The 24,310-nt window shown below is 41.8% G+C and overlaps 1 protein-coding gene across 4 annotated transcripts in view; it reads right to left on the bottom strand.

The window, feature by feature from the left end:
* The window catches only part of LDB3 (LIM domain binding 3), a 135,046-nt gene that overhangs the window by 64,691 nt on the left and 46,045 nt on the right, over positions 1 to 24,310 (bottom strand). The window lies entirely within an intron of this gene.

Raw genomic sequence — 24,310 nt, 5'->3', positions numbered from 1 at the left:
GGATTCAACAGACACAAATTCAGTAAGCTGGTGCCCTAGGGATATTTTCACTCTTTATAGCCATTTCAAGGAGTGAGCTAAATGGAGACGATCTCAGATGAGGATAGGTCAGCAATTTCAGGCAACAACTGAAAACTATTAGTTAGCTACTAATATACAGAGCAAATACAGCAATGAATAAAGTCAGAAACTCCACTAGGTTTATTTGAAAAGAAACCAGAAATATGATAAATCTGAAAACTAGAAATGTGGAGGTTGCCATTAATAACCACTTTATGTTAATGCTAGTTGCCTGACTCTCTCTAGCTTCAATACTTTCAGAGTCACTGGTCTAGAACAAATTTTCAGAAAATGAAGGAAGGACAGATCAGAAGTTACAGCTTCCAAATCATATCCATGTATAATATCCTTATTAGCACTGGTTTCCTTTACTGTAATTGACCTCCAGCAGAATCCAGAGTGCACTTCACAGTCTCATATAATGACTTTCTCTGCTTCCTGCATCACCACTCATTTTCACACTGTGTGTGTTTTTGGGAACAGCTATCTCTTACATCAGTGGTCTCCAAAGTGTGGCCTGGGGGCCAAATGTGGTCCTTTGCTCGCCTTTATCTGGCCCTTGGGGCACTATTCAACCAACTGACACCAATGATGAGGCGCCATTTCCCCTACTGACACCATCAGTGGGGCACTATTCTTCCTGTTGATACCAACAAAAGGTCACTATTTCTCCTATTAAACCGATGATGGGGCACTGATGCCGGGACATTTTCGACTCCCACTGGCCACAGTATGGCCCCCCTAAAACTTGAAGGACAGTAAAGTGGCCCTTTGCTTAGAAAGTTTGGAGACCCCTGTTTTACATCACAAGTAAAGTTTCTCACATCACAACCACCAAGCAATAAGTATATTTTTCCTGTAAACATCAAAAAAAAATTGCTGAACAGTACCTGCATTCAATCAATCAGATGTAGCCACTGTTTGGGTATTCTGACATTTACCATCAGCAGGGAGATTCATCTCTCCATGCAGGGGTATAGCCCAGCAGGGGGTTTTAATCATCTGTGGTCTTTAGTGTGCTTTGAGGAACCTGTTAGATTTCTTTCATTCAGCCCACGGGCTGAGTAAAAGATATCAAACAATGTTTGGTCAGCATTGGTCTGAGCTCCCTGCAATCTACTTTGCCAGAATTCATAGAGCACTTTACAGGGTAACTGGGAGTGCACTTCCAAAAGAATGTTTAGCTTCCTGTAACAGCAATCACCTTAAAAATTTCTAAATGTTTTATATCTGATTGGTGACTGTGGGATATTTCTCAGTGCTGATCCTTTTTTACATGTCTGTTCAGCATGCAATCCAGCAAAGTGTATGCAGTGGGAGTATTTAGGAATAGGTCTCCTGTACAACAAACAGGATTTTCAGATTGCCAGATTACTGACAAAAGCGACTAGTACAAAAAAACTTTATGAATTTCAAGGTTTCCCTTTCCATTTCAGCTGAAGTATACCATTAATATCAAATATCTATTTTTTGTATTTTTTGTAAGAGTACTGAGAAAAGAAGCTAATTGGAAATGTGCATTATTTGATCTGAGTAAATAATCTTTTAAATGATTGACTTTACTGTTTAAAGTTATGCTAAGTAATAGCCTAATGCCGCGTACACACGATTAGGCTTTTGTCCGGCCAAATCACATCAGAATTTTGACGAAATTCAATCGGAAAAAATTAGAACATGTTCTATATATAAACTCTGATGGAATTCATCGGAATTTCCGATGAAAAAACTCAGATGGGGCGACACACGATCGGAAAACGCGATGGAAAAAGTCCATCTGACTTTTTCCATCGGAAATTCCGATCGTGTGTACGGGGCATTAGTTTTTAAAAATAATCAAAACACATCCACTATTTAATTGCCCTGTAATCTATTTGTCATTTGCCATTTGTTTGGAACCCGCAGCGCATGTTAGTTACAGTCATATGTTCTGCTCTGTGCACACTAAGAATCCCATAGTTCAGACATAGTCCCTAGTCGATCTTGGAAACAAGAGAGGGTGACTATGTTCATACATACAGTGGGACCATGGAGAACAAACATAGCCACCCTCTAACAGGAAGTCATATCAGAGAAGCAAGATAAATAAATAAAGTATTTGGAGTTTTGGAGGAGGCTGACAGCAACAGAGAGTACATTTTTGAGTTAAGAATACATATTCGGTTGGAATTTCTATTCTAAAGTGTAATTTTGAAAAGAAACTCCGCTTTTCTTAAGAAAAAAAATACTCCCCCCTGGGTGATCAATGTACATTGCAGGGATTTTATCAAATCTTATTGCAGAGTCCTACCTATTTCTGTTCTGAATAAAAAGCTGTTTGATTTGTGCAGAAGAATGAATCTGAATGGGAGTGGCTTTTTCATTATTAATCAGCTGATGCACTTACAGTGTTCTAATGGCCAGGGGTGAGGTTCAGAGACCAGTAGCTATAGTAGTAGAGAAGCTCCCACGATCAGCTGGATAGGTACAGGTCACCCTGGCAGTTCACCCAAGATACAGGCCCGGATTCAGAAAGAAGATACGGTAAGATAAGGTATCTCTGAGTCCGGCCGTCGTATCTATGCGCCTGATTCATAGAATCAGGTTACGCATAGATATCCCTAAGATCCGACATTTGTAAGTGACTTACACCGTCGGATCTTAGGCTGCAATCTCACGCTGGCCGCTAGGTGGCGCTTCCGTTTGTATACGCGAGGAATATGCAAATGAGGAGTTACGGGAATTCAGAAACGCGTGACCGCCCGGCGCTTTTTTTTACGTCGTTTGCATTTGGCTTTTTCCGGCATATAGTTACCCCTGCTATATGCGGCGTATCCTATGTTAAGTATGGCCGTCGTTCCCGCGTCGAATTTTTAATTTTCTAAGTCGTTTGCGTAAGTCGTTTGCGAATACGGATGGACGTAATTTACGTTCACGTCGAAACCAATGACATCCTAGCGATGTCATTTAGAGCAATGCACGCTTGGAAATTTGACGGACGGCACATGCGCAGTTCGTTCGGCGCGGGGACGCGCCTGATTTAAATTTTACATGCCCCCTACCCGCGGAATTTTAATTCCGCGGGGGGATTTACGATACGCCGCCACAAATTTACAGGCAAGTGCTTTCTGAATAAAGCACTTGCCTCAAAAACTTGCGGCGGTGGATTGTAAATGAGATAGGTTACGCGGATCTAAAGATCCGCTAACCTATCTGAATCTAGCCCACAGAGTCTAAGTACTAGCCAGTGTTCACCAGAGCTACTAATGGTGGAGATGGGTTTTGCTGCGTGTTAGTACCAGGTTGTGGTCCTCAGGTTCGCTCCACCAGGAGGTGAGCAAGCCAGGGTCCAGTAGCAGATATAGCAGGTAGAAACATAGTCAGTGAACATACAGTAGCAAAGGTCAGTAACAAGTGGTTACAGATTGAGATCAGGTAGATGCATAGGTCGAGGAACAAGCCAAAGGTTGGTAACAAGTGGTATTGAAGATATGGACATCAGAAGAAATTACAAGAAGGAGATATCGCTAGAAAAAGCATAATAATTTGGCAATAAGTAGTGCAGAGACAGCTTAAGGCATCTTTCACACGTACTGATCCCGTGAGGATCCGTACCTTTCTCATACGCTTGCTCAGCGGGGATCGCTCCGTTGATCCCCACTGAGCCGGCAGATGACAGGGCGGTCCCTGTACATTGTGCAGGGACCACCCTGTCAGATCTCCGCACTCCTCTATGGGGGGATCGGATGAACACGGACCGTCTATCCGTGTTCACCCGATCCGATCCGCAGACAGATGGAAAAATAGGATTTTCCTCCGTCTGCAGAATCGGACCATAGCGGGGACCGATGAGATCGGGTGTCAGCCACTGACACCCGCTATCCCATACGGATACATGTATGTCCATATTTCATCCGAAAATGGATGGACATACTGTCCGCACGTGTGAAAGTGGCCTTAATAAGAAGTTCTTGGGAGGAGCAAAGGTTTGAAGCAAGATCATTAATTGAAGGATTTGCCCAGTATCTCATGTGGCTTAGCAAAAAGAGACACCATGAGGCACAGCAGAGGTAGCAGGTTCAAACCTGGGTCCTGATTCTTAGGGAATATCTAACTAAAAATTTGATTTTTGTTGCAGAGGATGCTTAACATTTTATTTGTCTCTTAGTGCAGACTTCTAGGAAAATCAGTGAGCCAATCACATAAGCAGGAAATGGCATTTCTGAAGTTCTTCATGCCAACTGTGTACAGAATGCCTGCAGGTTGCATATTGCATCAAATTTTACAGAAAATTACAGCACTGCAGATTGAAAAAGTAATTTTTATTAACATTCAATTATAATATGGTTTTTGTAGCAATTGTATATGTTATATTATTTTTTTAATATGCTATATATTTTTTTTCCTACGAAAGTGGAATTACCATTTAAGCTGTAAGTATCATACCTTGTCATACCAATACAAAACAGTAAACTAAAGCAGCCATGCAGAAACATATATGTCTAATTTGAGCTAGATCCTTCTAACCTTAGTTTCTGAAAGGATGCCTTTGATGTGAATGTGTTATACATTTATTACTGAACATCTCTTGATGAGCCACCTTAAATAGCAATTAGTGAGCAAACAAAAGGCGGCCATGCAGCCCAGGGAGAGACAGAGAGAGAGAGAGACAGAGAGAGAGAGAAAGAGATGATTAGTGTCTCAAATGTAGCCAGCACATGAAAACATTTGATTAGATGCCTAATGTTTCCAAGACAATGGGGTATTTAAATATCTTGCTTCTCACAGATCACGCAAGAGCATCACTGTATTATGCAAACAGTTATTTCTTTCCCTTTCATTAACCAGCAATCTGCTATATACACATTATCTTTACTGGCTGTGAGTACTAAAGTAAACAAAGTCCCCCTATGTCATCAGAAAAGTTTTAAATACAAATTGCCTGAAGCAAACATGTCACAAACCTGGGTAATTGAAACTGAGCAAAGGCACTCAACAGTTGTGCCATGTTCGTTCCATCTTTATTAATAGATTTAGCCGTCCATCAGTAGCTATACTTATTTTTAACCCTACCCTAATTTTTTCAATTTCTTTTCCACAATTTGTTTTGCTACCACCTTGATTAGATTTTTTATGGAATGTACTGGAATTAACCATATCACGAATAACGTGTTTATTTTTAACAAACCTGGGTATGCCTTCCAGAAACAGGTGCCTATTCAGTGATCATGGGCATGGGCGGACTGACCATTCGGGGCAATCGGGCACTGACCGAGGGCCCCATGCCACTAGGGGGCCCCATCAGGGTTGCCAGCCTCAGTATAACCAAGGACAGTATGTAAAAATCTGTGTTTTTAAAAAAAAAATCACAAGATTATAGCTGCCCCACCTCCCCAGTACCTTTTAAGTGTGTGTATTGTGATGGTGGGACTCTGTGCTTGCCTTTATCTGGCACTATTCTTTCTGTTGATACCAACAAAAGTTCACTATTTCTCCTTTTAAACCGATGATGGGGCACTGATGCCGGGGCATTTTTGACTCCCACTGGCCCCCCTAAAACTTGAAGGACAGTAAAGTGGCCCTTTGCTTAGAAAGTTTGGAGACCCCTGTTTTACATCACAAGCAAAGTTTCTCACATAACAACCACCAAGCAGAAAGTATATTTTTCCTGTAAACATAAAAAAAAAAAATTGCTGAAAAGTACCTGCATTCAATCAATCAGATGTAGCCACTGTTTGGGTATTCTGACATTTAACATCAGCAGGGAGATTCATCCCCCCATGCAGGGGTATAATCATCTGTGGTCTTTAGTGTGCTTTGAGGAACCTGTTAGATTTCTTTCATTCAGCCCACGGGCTGAGCAAAAGATATCAAACAATGTTTGGCCAGCTTTGGTCTGAGCTCCCTGTAATCTACTTTGCCAGATTTCATGGAGCACTTTACAGGGTAACTGGGAGTGCACTTCCAAAAGAATGTTTAGCTTCCTGTAACAGCAATCACCTTAAAAATTTCTAAATGTTTTATATCTGATTGGTGACTGTGGGATATTTCTTAGTGCTGATCCTTATTTACATGTCTGTTCAGCGTGCAATCCAGCAAAGTGTATGCAGTGGGAGTATTTAGGAATAGGTCTCCTGTACCACAAACAGGATTTTCAGATTGCCAGATTACTGACAAAAGCGACTAGTACAAAAATTAAGGAAGATTTTCCTTAATTTCCTGTCTAAACAGGAAGTAAGAGGGGATCTTTCCAAACAAAGAAAATAATTGTTCCCATTGGAAGATTTCCTCTTAGTAAGGCTAGCTACACCCGATCCCAATATTGGTCGGTTCAGCAGTGTATACAGCTGCCTGTTTGACAAAAGCCAGTTTCACAGCTGGCTTCTATTGAACAGTCTTGCTGGAAAACCAGTATCCAACCAGCTGCCAGTCAACGTTGGCAACCAGCCCCCCTGTCAGAACACAATAGCACAGCGGGAAAGATTGCTGCACTGACATGGCTTAATTATTACAGCGACCTCTCATTTTTTTTGTTCAGTCTGTTGGGTGGACCAAAAAAAATAAAAATAACTTTACGTGTAGCCTAAGGCTTACTCTTTATGAATCTCAAGGCAAGTATGAAATACTTGAGACAAAAGCTGAAAATTCAGTTGACATCTCTAGGTTATTTGTCAGAAATCTATGTTAGAAGGATGACATGTTTCTATGACTAGATTGGATCTCTGCAGAAGTAACAATAGTTCATAGCCTGTCAGGACCTGGCACCTTAGCTGTGTCTGGCAATGAATCTTCTCACTGAGCTATCTTAGAAGCTGGACAGCACCTTGTTGGATCCTTTGGACAACCCTGCCTTGTACCTTGATTTCTGCTGAACCTTGAACTCTTTGCTCCTTCCATGAACTTCCTGAGATAAGCCATGTCTCTGCACTTCCTCCTTGCCAGAATATTGTACTATCGTCAGCCCGTATCTCACCCCTGTCTTCCATGCTGCCGTCCATATTTGCTACTGCTCGTTTTCAACCCTTGGCTCGTTCCTCGACTATGCTTCTGCCTGATCCCAACCAGAAACGATTCGTTACCGACCTTTTGGCTTGTTTACTGACCATGCTTCTGTTTTATCCTTACATGCTCCTGTACCCCGGCTTGCTCACCTCCTGTTGGGGTGATCCTAAGGACCGCGACCTGGTACTAACACGCAGAAAAATCCATCTCCACCATCAGGAACTCTGGTGAACACCGGTTAATACTTAGACTCTGCACCTCAGGTGAGCCTGTGTCATCTGCCAGGGTGACTGCCTGTGTACCTATCCTGCTGGTCAGTGGTAGTTCTGCAACTGCTATAGCAATTGGTCTTTGAGCCTGACCCCTGATTGTGACAGAACATTTGGACCACAACAAACCAGATATGTTTCTGCTACAGGAATATTCAAAATTAAGATAACTTAAGATACGTTTTTGCTAGAAGTACATAATATATAACTATATACCTATTTTGGGCTTACTGTTTGGCCTTACTGTCTTGGTAAGAATTGGCATTAAGGCTTTTCATTTGAATGTTCCTTATTTCTGTCACGTGCAGACAAATAGTTTTTCTAGTGCCCATGTTTATAGAACAATCTACTACTACCTTATCAGTCTCTAAATAAACCAGGCATGGCTCTCTATCATTTCTGACTTCAAGCCAGAAAAAACTCCAACTAACTTCTAGTTTCCCCTAGTGAGTGATCATGTAACACATTCTTCAAAGGTCACAAATGATAACGAAGACTCAAGGGTCTCCCAGAGGGCATCGGTATGATTGCTTTTTATCAGCTGTGCTCTTTACCAGGCATTCAGCTACAGCTTTGGCATTACTAAGACTTTCAATTTAATAGGCATCTATGAAAGTGGGCAAGCAGTAAAGGCCATACCAATCTACCATTTCTATGGAATCCTTCTTTTAAAGGACAACAGTACTGTGGTCGTCCTCAGTGCAGTCTGTTTATTAAAACACTTACATTCCTTCCCAATCTTTACTGTGTGGCCTTGCCTGGTGTTGCACAGACTTTGCCAGGAAAGTCACTGTTAAGTCATCTCTTATTACTGTGCATGCACTCTGCAGCCCCATTTGTCCTTATCAGTGAGCTATACTATACAGGACTGCTGGAAGCTCACCAATAGGAAGAATAGGGCCATCATGCACATATACAAAAAGAGGAGGACTCGGAGGGGATGTTTTGCTTGCAAAGGATGCGTGACACCAGGCACAGTGAAGGTAGCTTGAACTGGGAGCAATGTAAATGTTGTATTTTTAAAACGCAAGCTCTCAAAGTAAAATTTTTCTTTTGGATAGAATGTTGAAAATTTAAGATGGCTCTTGGTTTGCACTATTTGGGACGAGAGAGGACTTGTGCTAGAAGGTGGGGGGAATTTCAAATCCAATACCCCTTCTTCTAGCCTAAGTCCCCTCTCCTCCCAAAGTCTCCCCCCAGCACACATACCCCCCTTACTCCACCTTCTAGCACAAGCCCACTCTGTTCCCAAAGCACCCCCACAGCACATATCTGCCCCCTCTTCCACCCCACCTTCTAGCACAAGTCCCCTTCACTCCCAAAGTATCCTGAGCACATATCCTCATACCACTTGTTCCCCCTCCCAAATCACTCCTTCAAGTGTGCATTCTTACTGGGCTTCCTGGTCACTGCGCCAGCTTTCCCATCTCCCTTCAAGTCTCCATCAACAATAAACTCACTGCAGACCTCAGGTCAGCACAGCTCATTCAAGGTAGTGTCCCTCCCTCCACCCCAGAATCCTCCTGTCTGGAATGTTCAAGCAGAGGAGAATGCATCTTCAGCCCTCTGCAGCATGTTCTGCAGGAAGCCAGCCGGGCGCCCACTCTAGCATGCCCTATTAGACCAGTTACTTGATGTGCCAATGTAGCATCCAGGGGCACATGGCCTCCCTAGTTTCAGCCCTGGCTGTCCCGTTTGTGTATACTATTATTTCCTTCATAAAGCCCCACAATTTATTAAAGCGGATGTGCGCTGAAAAAAAATATTAAAAGCCAGCAGCTACAAATACTGCAGCTGCTGACTTTTAATATTAGGACACTTACCTGTCCTGCACTGCACTGATCGCTATAAAAATGCCAATGGTCCCAAAAATGTGTCAAAAGTGTCCGAAGTGTCCGCCATAATGTCGCAGTACCGAAAAAAAAAAATCGCTGATCGCCGCCATTACTAGTAAAAAAAATATAATAAAAATGACATAAAAATACCCCCTATTTTGTAAACGCTATAACTTTTGCGCAAACCAATCAATAAACGCTTATTGCAATTTTTTTTACGAAAAATATGTAGAAGAAAACGTATCGGCCTAAACTGAGGAAAAAAAATGTTTTTTTATATATTTTTGGGGGATATTTATTATAGCAAAATGTAAAAAATATTCATTTTTTTCAAAATTGTCGCTCTATTTTTGTTTATAGCGCAAAAACTAAAAACCGCAGAGGTGATCAAATACCACCAAAAGAAAGCTCTATTTGTGGGAAAAAAAGGACGCCAATTTTGTTTGGGAGCCACGTCGCACGACCGCGCAATTGTCTGTTAAAGCGACGCAGTCCCGAATCGCAAAAAGTACTCTGGTCTTTGGGCAGCAATATGGTCCGGGGGGTAAGTGGTTAAATACCACCAAAAGAAAGCTCTAATGGTGTGAAAAAAAAGGACGAACATTTCATTTGGGTACAATGTTATATGACTACATATGACTAATGAGTAATTGTCATTCAAATTGTGAGAGCACCGAAAGCTGAAAATTGGTCTGGTTATTAAGGGGGTTTAAGTGCCCAGTGGTCAAGTGGTTAAAGGCTCAGATAGAAAGGGAAGAAAGTACAAACATGTGAAAGAAAAGGAAATGCTTGTATATAACACATGTAATGCATTATTTGGTTTGTAACAACAGAATTTATTTACATGATTTATTATATTATACAGAATAGATTACTATTTTGTTTTTAGATACACTTTACAGTATTAAAATAATATGATAAGGGATTGCTAATACAAGAACACAATCCAAAGGGATTCGATACGGGATTGTTAATACAAGAACTCCATGGTTCAACTAGCAAATTTATATTGTTTTATTCCATATAGTTTACGCCTTTAAAAGGATTTTCACTTAAAATTCTTAAGCCTTCTCTGCATAGCAACATAACACAACACTGTGCAATATTATGTTGCTATAGGTAACATCTGACACTCAAGTTCTAGTTACTGTTAAGGGCTGGGCAGTACATGGAAAAGTCACAAGTAGGGATCCACTCTTCTATCAAAAGTGGAAAAGCCCTTCAAGTGTATTTTTTAGCACTCTAAATATCTTTGTTTTAAGTCATTTCTGAAAGAACATGAGACTTCCTGTTTAATCAAAGCAAATTTAAAAACGAATCATCCTTTCACCTTTAATTAACATATTTGTACATTAGGGCCCGGATTCACAAAGCACTTGCGCCGACGTATCTCGAGATACGCCGCGTAAGTGCAAATATGCGCCGTCGTATCTATGCGCCGGACTCAGAAACTAAGATACGCCTGAAAATAGGCTTCATCCGACCGACATAACTTGCCTACCCCGGCGTAGAGTGGGCGCATATTTACACTGGACGTATTTGGCGCTCCCATTGATTTTCTACTCACATATGCAAATGAGGGAGATACGCCGATTCACGAACGTACGTCTGTCCGACGCAGTGCACGGAAAGTCATATGTCCGGCGTAAAGTTATGCCCCAAAAAGGAGGTGTAACTCAGCAGCATCCATGCAAAGTGCTGCACCAGGGAACACAAGCTGACGTATTTTACGTAGTTTACGTAGGACGTGAATATGACTAGGCGTAGGTTACGTTCACGCCGTAGGCAGTGATCCGACGTATCTTAGGCAGTTGTTCCGACGTGATTGTGAGCATGCGCACTGAGATGCGCCCACAGGACGGCGCATGCGCAGTTGGCGATACATATCTGTCTGACGCTCGGCCCATCATTTGCATGGGGTCACGCCTCATTAGCATGGCTCACGTCCACTTCCACTTACGCCGACTTACCCCTGAGAAACCCAGCGCAGATTTGGGAGGAAGTGCTTTGTGAATTCAGTGCTTGCCTCTCTGCGCTGCGTCGGCGTAGCGTAAAGGAGATACGCTACGGCGGCATAAATATGCGCTAGTGTCTGTGAATCCGGGCCAATGTGTTTTTTTTTTTACATGTATTTGGAGGAAGGTATGTTAACATTCTCTGCATCCTTCTGAAATGCTAGGATATACCTAACAGGCAAGACACTTGAGCTCATAAAGGCAGGATTCATATTGCATACAAGGCAAAGTGCCCGCCTGACCCTATTCAAAATATTGCTGTCACCCTGGAAGATTCTCCATATTGGTTGGCGGCCAAATTGTTTTCTTGGAAGTTAGATCACGGATATAAATACAAATGCTCAATTTCAGTGGCTTTAAATGACACGTGCCATTTTAAAGGCATGTTGGAGAATGCACAGGCTATGACAGCATGTAAACTCAGTATAGGCCCCTTTCACACAGGCGTTCCATCTGTCTGGTTCATCCATCCCTTTATTGGATGAAAAACGACAACAATTCATTACTATGAACAAACAGATGTAAATGGATAAGCATCTATTTATATACATTTACATGTTCAATCCCTTGTTTTAAACGGAACAGGCAGTATCCAGATCTGATGAAATGGATCAGCACATGCGTAAACACACGGCATCCGTCTACATATGTTCCTTTAACCATTATTTTTTGTTTATACTAGTAATGGCAGTGATAAGCGACTTATAGTGGACTTCGATAGTGCAGTGAACAATCTGACACTAACTGACACTAAGGCCTTGTATACACGACCAAACATGTCCGCTGAAACTGGTTCGCGGACCAGTTTCCGCGGACATGTCCGACCGTGTGTAGGGCCTAGCGGACTTTTTTCCGGCCTAGCGGACAGGTTTCCAACAGATACAAAAGTTTCTTAGCATGCTAAGAAACTTGTGCACTGGAAACCTGTTCGTCGGACATGTCCGCTGGTTAGTACGTCTAACCAGCGGACCGAAATCCCGCGCATGCGTCGAATTGATTCAACACATGCGTGGAAGCATTGTACTTCCGTGTTAGAGAACGTCGGTGTCGTATACGTCACCGTGTTCTCTGTCCGCGGGGATTTTGGTCTGATGGTGTGTACACACATCAGACCAAAACCTCCCAGCAGACATGTCCGCGGACCGTTTTCATCGGACATGTCTGGTCGTGTGTACAAGGCCTAAGGGGAATATACTGCCACTGACATCTTCAGTGACACTGATACAGTGATCAGTGCTAAAAATATAATATACATTACTGTACTAATGACACTGTCTGGGAAGGGGTTAACATCTAGGGCGATCAAGGGGTTAAATGTGTGCTCAACACTATTTGAATGGAGAAAAAAATAACGGCACATCACTGATGTACAAAGAGAGCTCTGTGTTTTTTACCAACACAAGACTCTCTTCTGTCATTCCATGAGATGATCAGAGGGTGCTGGCCATAAATCATGGCATGCATGAGCGCCCCCCGAAAGAAAGTCACGACATACAGATATGTGATTGTGCCTGTACGAGTCCACTTTTTAGCATTTTTTTTTCATATACTTTCATCCAGCATGAAAAAAGGTACATAAAAAACAGATGACAAACGGATATAAATGGACTGGGACTAAAAGGAAATGAAATGCAAATGATCTGTGGATGGCTTCAGCTCCACTCCCTCCTCCTCTTGTTTGTCACAGTAACACACAGCGGGAGTGCTGTGTGTCACATAACTGGGTCTGTATGTGCGTTGTCGATGCGCAGTGTAACAAGGTCCCGCTCCCTAGACTGGCTCGTGTGACAGTAGATTGAATCAGTGTTCTACCTATCACACAAGCCTATCGCTACAGCGCCGCAGAACACACACAGACCCAGCTAGCCTCTAACCATCTCTTGTATCATGTCCGCAGCCTCTAACCATCTCTTGTATCATGTCCGCAGCCTCTAACCATCTTTTGTATCATATCCGCAACCTCAACCATCTCTTGTATTATGTCTTCAGCCTCTAACCAATCTCTTGCATCATGTCCGCAACCTCTGAGCATCTCTTGTCTTATATCATGTCTGCAGTCTCTGAGGGGAGTTTGAAGAGGAGACAAGAGTGGGAGTGCCACCAGAATGGGGGTCATGGGAGAAGTCAGACGTGTGTGGACTGTGGAGAGGAGACTATAGGATAAAATCAGAGCCACAAACCTGGAGCCGACTGACTGAGCCCTGCACGGTGCACATGAGAGGAGGTCAGTGACAGCCCTGTCAGGCCATCTAAGAAGGGATCACTGATGTAAGGGGAGCGTGAATACAATAATGTAAAAGGACACTGATATAAAGGTTTCCCCCCTATCAATAACCCCCCCTTACCTTAGTGTATTTTTGTGGAAGGTGGCCTCAAAATAATGAGGTTATTATGTTGGGCTGGTATGATAATGCTATGGGGCTGGTATACATTTTTTCCAGTGCTGGTTTTTATTTCAAGTCCGGCCCTGGTTACACTCTAGGCTCCAAGGGCAGCAGAACAGGGTAAAACACATGCCACAGATGCAATGCCTTGCTTCATGGCTGAGGCTAAAATTTGACTACTGTCGCATTTGGTTGACATGACCGCTAACGAACGTGACCCATTAAATTAATGGAGTAGCACTGCTATTACCCTGCCTGTTGAAGCGGGGTGGTGTGGGCTTTACAGGGTTATATAAAGGTGTGCATCAATTACGCCAATGCCTAATATTACCAGTTACTCCAATGTCAAGTTGTATTACCAACTCGCAAAATTGTAACCCGAAGACAAGCACTGTTTACCCATGTGTCATTTTATCTAGTAGATTATACTATCTGTTCCTCTCATGCACAAACATAATGTACTGTAGCAGGGCGGTACTCTGCCAGGGTCCAGGTCTAATACACAGCCAGTTCACTAATGAGTCAACTCTGTTCTGGGCTTTAAGTAATCACCAGACCAAGGCTCTAGGCTCCCAATTGGCGACGACTCCACCCTACAGACAGGAGGTCTGGGCATGGGAGTTAGCAGGTCTTCACAGAGGTGAGAACCAGTGTAGCACAAGGCTACTTGCTTTACACACTGAGGTGCTGAACGTCCGGTCTGTGGGAGACAGGTGTTGGCACAACTTTATGCTGTATGTCCATATACGTTTTTGCATATCCCTCTAAATACATGCATAATATCTGTTTATATATGCAAAGCTGTCATATGTGGGACTGACAGTTGATTATTGAATAGAAAATTATGCTATAATTTCCACAATATTTTCCCATATGTTCCACCATCCAGCAGATCATTCTTACAAATAAAGAATTGGATATTCCATTGGTAATATAAAAGTTCTTTGAGTGCAGTTAGACTTTTTCTACTTTTCCCTTCTTGATTTAATTCTATTTACCGCCTATACATATTTAACAGTAAATTATTAAATGAACCGTAAAATGCTGTTTTCGGACCAATTAAAGATTACAATTTTTAAGACTTTCTCATGCACCCTAAATTAGGAATGCATAAGTAAAGCACATCTATCTAACTATGTGCGTACTTCCTATCATGCAACTATCAAGCCATTGTTAGGTGAACTCTACTGACCGATCATACAGGGAAGTCTGGAGTCACAGGACATGGTCTGAGATGTTAGCCTTACTTGAGTGAAGCTATGAATGTGAGTAAGTCTTTGTTAGGCTTTCTGAATACAACCGCCTAGGCACTTCCTATCTTGAAAATGAGACACTACTGTTGAGTCATCAATATACCATTTCTTTACAAGGGGTCATTGGGGTGACTACAGGAAAAGAACTGACCAGAACATGCATACTTAGTTTGGTTTCTGGAAAGATGTCAAACCAAGGACATTCTCTTCTATTCAAATTTTTAACCTGTCTATAAACTTTAACCACTTAAGGACCCCTTCACGCCGATATACGTCGGCAGAATGTCACGGCTGGGCACATCCACATACCCGTACGTGGCCCTTTAAGCCCAGCTGTGGGGTCGCGCACGCACGCACGCCACCGGCGCGCCCACACGACCCGGTCCGAAGCTTCGTGACTGCGCCCGCGGGACCAGCGGACACGGTCGCCGCCGGTGTCCCGCGATTGGTCCTCCGGAGCTGAAGGACGGGGAGAGATGTGTGTAAACACACCTTCCCTGTTCTTCACAGTGGCACTGTCATTGATAGTATGTTCCCTGATATAGGGAAACACGATCAATGACGTCACATGTCCAGCCCCGCCCCCGAAACACATATGAAGTCACACTTAAAAATTGCTGATCATCGCCATTAGTAGTAAAAATTATTAATAAAAATGCAATAAAACTATCCCCTATTTTGTAAACGCTATAAAGTTTGCTATAAAGTTTGCGCAAACCAATCAATGAATGCTTATTACGATTTTTTTTACCAAAAATAGGTAGAAGAATACGTAACGGCCTAAACTGAGATCTTTTTTGGGGGTATTTATTATAGCAAAAAGTAAAAAATATTGTTTTTTTTCAAAATTGTCGCTCTATTTTTGTTTATAGCGCAAAAAATAAAAACCGCAGATGTGATCAAATACCACCAAAAGAATTCTCTATTTGTGGGAAAAAAAGGATGCCAATTTTGTTTGGGAGCCACATCGCATGACCGCGCAATTGTCAGTTAAAGCGACGCAGTGCCGAATCGCAAAAAACTGGCAGGTCCTTTACCTGCATAATGGTCCGGGTCTTAAGTGGTTAATGATCAAAAATCATGCATGTAAAACATTAGATAAAGCTAGATAAAGCCCCCTTCCTGCCGCCCGGGGGAGGCCTGCGAACCTAGATGGGGTAAGTGTGAGGACCGAACGAAAGACCAGGGGGGTTGGTAGCAGTCTCCACCCCCCCCCCCCCCAAAAAAAATATTCCACCAGCTACCATGGATGACATGTTTGTTATTAAAAATTTAACCACTCAGCATTTTTTGAAAACACGTTCAAACTATTTTTCCACTGGTGTATGGCTAGCATTAGGCTAGGTTCACACTTATGTGACCCATGTTCTGCAGGTAGGGCAGTCTATTCATTTCATTGGGGTGACCAGAAATACATTTTTTAAATCATGCTGAACAGAGTCACATGGTGTGATAGAACAATCACAAGTGGGATAAGCAGGTAGTCTGAGGATTGCAGACTGGGGAAGAACTCAGTGGAAGGAATTAACATATAGAAATATGGCAGTTTTTTGGTGAAAATTTGGGCACATTTTCCTTGTGCCAAATCAACAATGTTAAAAGACATATAAAACAAATTAGTAAATGTCCACAAGTACTTTTAATAAGTACTATAGTTACTAAAGCAGCGCTGTTTCTTATGAAAACACACATAAGAAGGAGAAGTAGAAGACAGATGGTGAACCAAAAGTCAGAATGAGCCCCGATGGTTTTCCTAACAAGATGGTGAATATGTGCACCTCACTTCAATCTCCTCACACCGTGCGCCACACACACCTTCGTGGTTCTCACTCACCAGAAGGTTGAGCTCATCAGGCTTTGATATATTTATCATCCACTAGTCATCCACGTCCTGGACGGTGTCACTACTGCACTCGGTATCCCATAAGTACTCGAATGAAAGAAAAACTCTCTCTTCCAATTTTCTAGTGAAAGAAGGCCAGGGACTTCACTATATATTTTTTGCTAAATGTTAAAAGACATGCTTCATGTGATGTTGCATCGGCTACACCAAATCACATTAAAGCTGGGTTCACACTGATACGAAATGTATGCGGGGAAACCAGCTCTCAATGGAGTCAGTTCACACACTTCTGGGGCGGGTACAGTCCACATTGGAAAAGGGCTCTGTGTGTCTTTGACTCAGTTTCAGATGTGAATTCAAGCAAAAATTTGGACCTGGATTGGTTTACAGGGATGCACCAGACCCCCTGCTGGGACCCGTGGTCGCATCAATAATAAAGCACCTGTGCCAGTACATCATTACCTAGTACAAAGCTTTTGATTTGCAAAAAAAAATTTGGGGCACGCTTGATTCTGGTGCGCCACCTTGCAACAAATAAACCAATTGTGCATGCGACTTTTATTACTTTGTCACAAGAAGCGCTAATTAACCAGGCATATAGAAATTTAAACATTTTCTGGTGCAAACCAGTTCTCCTAAATGCATTTATTTGCATTTTAGGGAACATAAATACACTATGCCAAATCTAAACTATACTATAGCAATTTGTTAATAAACACATTGGCAGATCAAAAGATAAAAGGCGTTCATTTAGAAACGTTGCCATATAGCAGTTTTTTTTAACTCCAGTCCTCAAGGCGCCCCAACAGGTCATGTTTTCAGGATTTCCCTCAGATGAAATGGCTGTGGTAATTACTAAGGCAGTGAAACTGATAAAATTACCTGTGCAAAATAATGGATAGCCTGAAAACATGGCCAGTTGGGGCGCTGTGAGGACTGGAGATGAAGAAACACTACCATATAGTGTGTGATTAAAAAAGATGAGATTGGCTATCATGGGACAGCAGAGTAACACTAACCACAAGGTCTAGTTCTAAACAAGCTCATGGACTATGATTTTCCTGACACTCTTATAACTCAACAGATTTTTTTTTGTCTTTTGGCTCAATACAATTGGGCACCAAGCCACATCACATTAATACAAGGTTTCCCCAAAGGGATCTGCCAATACTAGTACAAATGCTTTGGGATTTACACAAGGGCCTTCATATACTATGTCACCACAGCTGTGCAGTGTCATTTTTATTTTGCATGATACATTCTGTTTACTGGTACACTACAGTGTAGCTCGGTACCAAAGTTACTGTTAACAGTAAACACTCTCACTAACTAGAGACAGAGTGGAACATGAGATGCATACAGTATTACACTAGACTGACACGACAGGTGGTTGTCAAACTTTGTGTGCAGGTTTGTTACAACCAGGATTTTTTGTCACTGGAATAATGATTGCATACATAAGTATTCACCCCCTTTGCTGTAAAATCCCACTATGCTCAAGCCTACGAATGGATTTCAGAAATGTTATATTTAGTGGTATGGAATCCACCTAAAATTTAAGAAAAATAAACCCTTTACGTGGGACTACTAAAGAACAAGGAAAGTCAATAAAACCAATACATCCTACAGAACTATACATAGACCAACCTTTTCATGAATACATCTGGTTACTAAAATGATAAAAATAGTCTATTCTCTCTGTTTCATATCAAAGAAGCAACAGCTTATCATTGTGGGGTATTGGTGTTCTCTGGAGTTGCCTCTTCCATTGTGGGCCAAGAGTCTCTCCCTGCAAAGTACAAAACATATTTTCTTTCTCTGCTATATTTAGGCCTTGATTAAAGATTGGCAGTGCAGAGTATGTTCTCATGTCCTTTCAAACTGGCTCCATGATATAAGTGTCTTGGACACCCATCAGTAGTTAAATGCCCAACATTCTCTACTACTGCTAACAGATGTCCTTACATACTGGTTGCGTGGCTGAGACAGAAAAATTGGATTAGTCAATGTCTTAATATATTTCACAAACACATAACTTGCATATTTCATCTCAGGTATTTTAAAAAGGTCTACGTAGGAAAAATAAAGAAAAATAAATAATAGTAAATATGCCAGATTATACTGTAGTGCAAATGGAAGAATTGCTGTCCATAAAGATAAAATAATCCAACTAGCAACTAACAATTTGCACTAATGCTTCAATATTCCTCTTGCAAATTGGGACTAACATGAATTTATATATAAAGAGTAAAACATAGCTTTAGGGCCTTCTTAACATTTGCTCAAAATACTGATGCTTAACAAACACACCTATAGAGATCTAGCGAGTTGTTAGTTGAGTTTGATACGTGTGTGACTGCGCACTAAAAACACTCCCCAAACACCCTATGTGTGTTTTACATGCAAATGCCTACTGGCACGTTTATGGTATGTTATAATAAACTTAAATGGAAGGCGTTAAGATGCTTCATTTTTTAAATGCCAACTCTTCATGTTTTGTGCTGTTAATTGCAGACTGCTTTACTAGGCGTTTGAGGAGCTTTAAAAACACGCCCCAAACTCCTGATTTTAATTCCAGTGTAAACTGGGCCTTATTCCTTCAGTAAGCCTGATGCCTCGTACACACGACTGTGTTTCCCTGCGGTAAAAAGTCCGCTGGGAAACCCGAGGGTAAAACCGAGAACCTGCTTGGTAACTTTTTCCCCCTACACACGACCGGGTTTCCCGACAGGAAAACTGCCATTAGAACTTTGGTCGGGAATCCCGGCCATGTGTTTGCTCCATCGCAGTGTTTGCCATAGGATAACTGCCGGGTTAAAAACCGACGGGAATCCCGACGGGAAAAAAGAGAGCTGGTTCTTTTTTTTTTTCGGCAGGGAAAACTGCAATGGAGCATACTCATGGCTGGTTTTCCCGGACAAAAGCTCTCATGGCAGTTTTCCAGACGGGAACACCAGTCGCGCGCACAAGGCTTTAGAACAAAAGGAAAATCCTGAGCGCTTTTATGTTAATACACTGAATTTGGAGGACTTGAACGTTTTAAGCTTTCTATAAACCCTTCAATGTTTACCTCAGGGAAGATCACATGGTCTAACACAATATCTGATACATGTAACCTGAAATATCATTTGTAATAACCACTGTAAATGAAAATCACTGTTTATATAACGAGATCAGGGATGGACTATTCATTCAAGGCATACCTAAAGGAGCATTTTTTTTCAAAGTGGAGCTATTTAAGTGATCCTGTCATGGTCAACAAAGTGCCTGCATTAGCATTACTGGTAAAGTATCTTGTTTGTGCATTGGAGGACCCTGGCTGCTAGGCCCGGCTGCATATAAGATCTCAGTATCTCTTCAAGTTAAGCTTATTGCTGGTCATACACTAAATAAATTATGTCAGTTTGCCTGTTCAGCAATCAATCACAAGTGGATTAAACTAGGGGCATGCCCTGAAACATGTAGTCAAGACATTTTTTTTTCTCTCCCAATTATTTTCTCATCCCCCCTTTTTTTACACATATTCACCTTCAAATTATCAACCTGCTAGTTTTTCTTGTTCACATATATAGGGACCCACCTGTCCCTTTCGTGGGGTACAGTACTTTAGGGGGGAGTGTCCTCACAGGCATGTAAGCCTTATTTGTCCGCCGCATCGGCGTCTGGCAGTTACAGCTCAGTGGTACTGTAAGTGCCCCCCCCCCTTTTTTTCTTTTTTTTTCTCTCCTTCTAATTTAGATACATTCAATATGCTTGATTAGTTTAATGCATTTTCAATAACCTCTATGGTTCAAAAATATATACCTCCATTTATGCCTCCCCAAGACACTGAAGCGCCGCTCCACATAAATGCAACTGTACATATAGCCCGAAGTGTTTTTTAATGTAATATTTAATTTGTAATAATCTATGTTGAGGATCAAAAGTGTATATTCAACGATTGTGTAAACCTCATTGTATGTATATTTTTTTACTTTTTCTCCTCTTCTTTTCTTTCTTTTTATTCAGTTTTTGTATTGAATTATATCAAATATGCTATGTATGTATTTTTATCAATACCCTCTGTTTTAGAGTTCATATGATATTCAATTGTGCCACTTTCAAAGGCCCTGACAAAGCGGAAATCCGCAAAACGCATAGGCCCTACTATCTTCTCTGCTTGGGAATCGCACACCCTGAATTTGAAACTTCTAAAGTGTAACGTGGTTTTATTTCATGCTTTGAATCTGTGGTGTTACTGCCCTTTGGCAGAAAAATAAAAGTTGTTTGATTTTCTATAATTCTAGTATTTCTATATTTATTTACTCCTCCAAGGCACATACAAAGTCCCACCCTATTCAACCTTTTCTTGAAACATAGTCGCATATTCTTAGGGGATGGTGACTTTGTAGGAGCTCTTTATTATTCCACATGCACCCCAACCCCTACACATGTAGTCAAGACAACTGTCTGTTCTTATCATTCTATCTACTTGTGATTGAATCCTGCCAAACCATCCATGGATTTGCCCTTCCAGCGGCTTTCCCTTGGAGCGTTTCTGCAAGCTTGTGACGTCACATCCAGGTCACCACCTGCATCACTTCCGGTCCACAGTTAGCTGAGGTCTGAGCCCTGGCAGACAACAGAACTCTCTCTGCTTGTCAGCAGTCACAGAGGTGGCATCCAGGATTAGTTCCCCATATCATGAAACCATGTGCAATATATTGACTATATCTGTGTTTTTTACTGCTATGCATGGTGTTCTTGTGAGCTTGAAGATAACATGTGGGGCTCCTGAAAGACTTTGTTTTGTGTAGCAGTAGGCTTTTTTTTTTAAAAAGCCATGACCTTTGGGTCTTTCAGAATCCTTTCCTTTCTCTGATTCTGAAATATGAAATAGAGATTTTTACCTAACACCTGTGTGCAGAGGTCAGTGGTGGCACTGGATGTTCCTTGGCCCAGATAAACACAAACATATGGACCATGAGCCTTATGAATCCTGACTGAAAGGGGAGAAGGCAGTTTAAAAATCAGACATGTCTGACAATGTAATGTGAGCATGTTGGATATGAACTTATTTGAAGCATACACTGCCTCTAGACACTGTAACGCTGCCTACTGGCTATCTATAGATAGCTGAAGCTTGTGCATTATTTTCATGCTTAACATTTAATCTGCATTGGGTAGCACAGTCAGTATATTGTATTTGATCAGTGTTGTCTTTCCATATGAAACAAAGTAGACAAGAATATTTCTGGTATGCGGACTCCTGTAAAAGGGTGACCAGATCATTTTTATTAATCATTGTGTATTTTCTACAAACAGGTTCTGAGGCTGGCTCACTGGTAAGGTGTGAAATGGGTAGACCTCTGCTATGTTGCCTGTTTAGAATTATCCAGGCCCAGAATCTGTGCAGATCATTTAACAGTCTAAGCCTTCAATTAAAAGCCACATCAGATCAATGTACCCAATACTGGCTGCTTAGGCTGATGACTTCATGGCATTCATTTCTGTACTGGCACGTGTCCTAACTGTAAAGCAAATTTAAATTGAATATCAAGCTATACACATCCTGCCAAGTTATAAGTAGGCTTGTGAATGTTAATTACAGTTATTTAATATTTACTGACTGTATGTATAGTGGTCTGTTTAAACTGGTTCTGGCACATAACCAACTGTCTACCTTCTGGCATCCTCATGCCACTATCTAGAAGCAATAACTGTATAACAAGTCTATTTAAAAGGATGAGAGAGTGAGTTTAGTGCTAAGTAGTTTACAAGAGCATAACTAATCATAACACAAAATTTGCATCATTTATTTTACCTCTGGCTGTTGGTTGTACGTCTGCGTTATTTCCTCTATCTGACATTTCATATTTCCATTGTAGCACCATAAAACAATGTATACAATTTTCCACATTCATAGAGGAGTAAAAAGTTGTAACTCAGCTCTAGTCTCCTGTGATTGCTTAAAGGTTTTACAGAGTGCTGTAAAAGAAGTCACTTGACTGTCAACACCATAACCAGGATAATGCACAGTTACAGGGGAATCATTAAAGTGGTATTAAACCCCAAACCAAAAATGTAATATATTGCATCTTACCAATATTTCTTTAGGCTTTTTCCCCTCTGTTTTCACCTGGTGATCTGGCCAGTAACACACCTTCTGTATTACAGTGCCCCCCCCCCTTTGGATGAAGTGGCACAGCAGACAGCGCCATTGTTAAACTGTTGCCACTTGCGCTAAAGCTAAATGACGGCTACAGCGTAGACTTCCTTTGCCGGGAGGGCGTCTATTGACGTCCTCCAGTGATCGTGCCCCCGGCAGCATGATCAGGGTTAAGGGACAATTACAGTGGCCTTTTACCATGTGATAATCACGGATGTCAACACAAGCCAGTTATGGACTTTTTTCTCCTCAGGCTGACAGCCGATAACCTGCTTGTGTTAAAGGGACATCAATACTGATTATCGATACTGATTATCAGTGTCCCGATTATCAGTGCAGGCCCACCAGTGCTGCCAATCAGTGCCCATCAGTACCTCCTCATCTGTGCCGCCTATCAGTGCAGCCTATCAGTGCAGCCTCATTAGTGCCCCCTCATCAGTGTTGCCTATTATTGCAGCCTCATCGGTGCCTCCTCATAAGTGCCGCCTCATCAGTGCCCATCAGTACAGCCTCATCAGCGAGCATCAGTGAAGGAGAAAAATTATTTGCTTGCAAAATTGTAATTAAAAGTGGGACATGCTGTAAGCTGAAAATTGGTCTGGGCAGGAATGGGGTAAAAGTACCCAGTAGGCAATTGGTTAATTTTAGGGAGGGGGAGATTTACTAGAAGATTTAGATACACTGACAAATTAAAGCCAAACTCCAGCAGACCTTTTGTAAGCAGTTACATTGAATTTTTTTTTTCATTTTTGGGATACATATCTTTATAAGCTTTGCTACCGCCTTATAATCCAAGGCGTTCTAATACTTGGTTCTAAACGCTTCTGGCAAATCTGAGAACTAGCCTACCTTGTGTACCTCCCTGGTTATTAGTGAGGCTACTCATCACAAAAAATTGACCAATAGGGAAGCAGGAGAATGCATAACTTTGGGCCTATGGAGAGTAATAAAAACATACTAGACAGCTTGTTTAGACTGGCATGGGAAGAATAGTCCTGGAACTGTGAGGGGATAAAATATAAATGCCTTACTTCAGTTTTTCCCTGCAAAAATAGCCAATAATGTAGAAGAATGTCCTCATGTCCCTCTCTCTTCATAAAGTTACATTGCATCCATGCCAACAAGATAAGTTTGTGCTGAAATGTGTTCTTTTAACCAAGAGTGGAATAATTATGCAGCCAGATTCCATGTTTGACACTACAGTTAAGTAGCTGGCCAAAGGCCATTTATCCTTTCGAGGAAATAAGGATAAAGTATAGTGGAAACAATCAGAGGCATTGCTAGGGGGGTACGGGGGGTGCGGTCCGCACCGGGTGACACCCACCAGATGGGTGACACCCGTAGGCAGGAGCACCGCCACCAGCACTTTCAGAAGGAGGGGGGGGGCGGAAATCCCCCAGCCAGGCAGTTTCTTGCACTGGCGTCGTCTGCACAGAGGAGCAGGTGGAGGATTGCAGATAAAATTGTATAGGCAGCTATGGAAGCGTCCCTGGATTCTGGAAGCAAACTGATTGTGGCAAGTCCT

This window comes from Rana temporaria, chromosome 8 (assembly GCF_905171775.1).
Source record: "Rana temporaria chromosome 8, aRanTem1.1, whole genome shotgun sequence".
NCBI lineage: Eukaryota > Metazoa > Chordata > Amphibia > Anura > Ranidae > Rana > Rana temporaria.
This window is presented reverse-complemented; position numbering and strand designations above follow the sequence as displayed.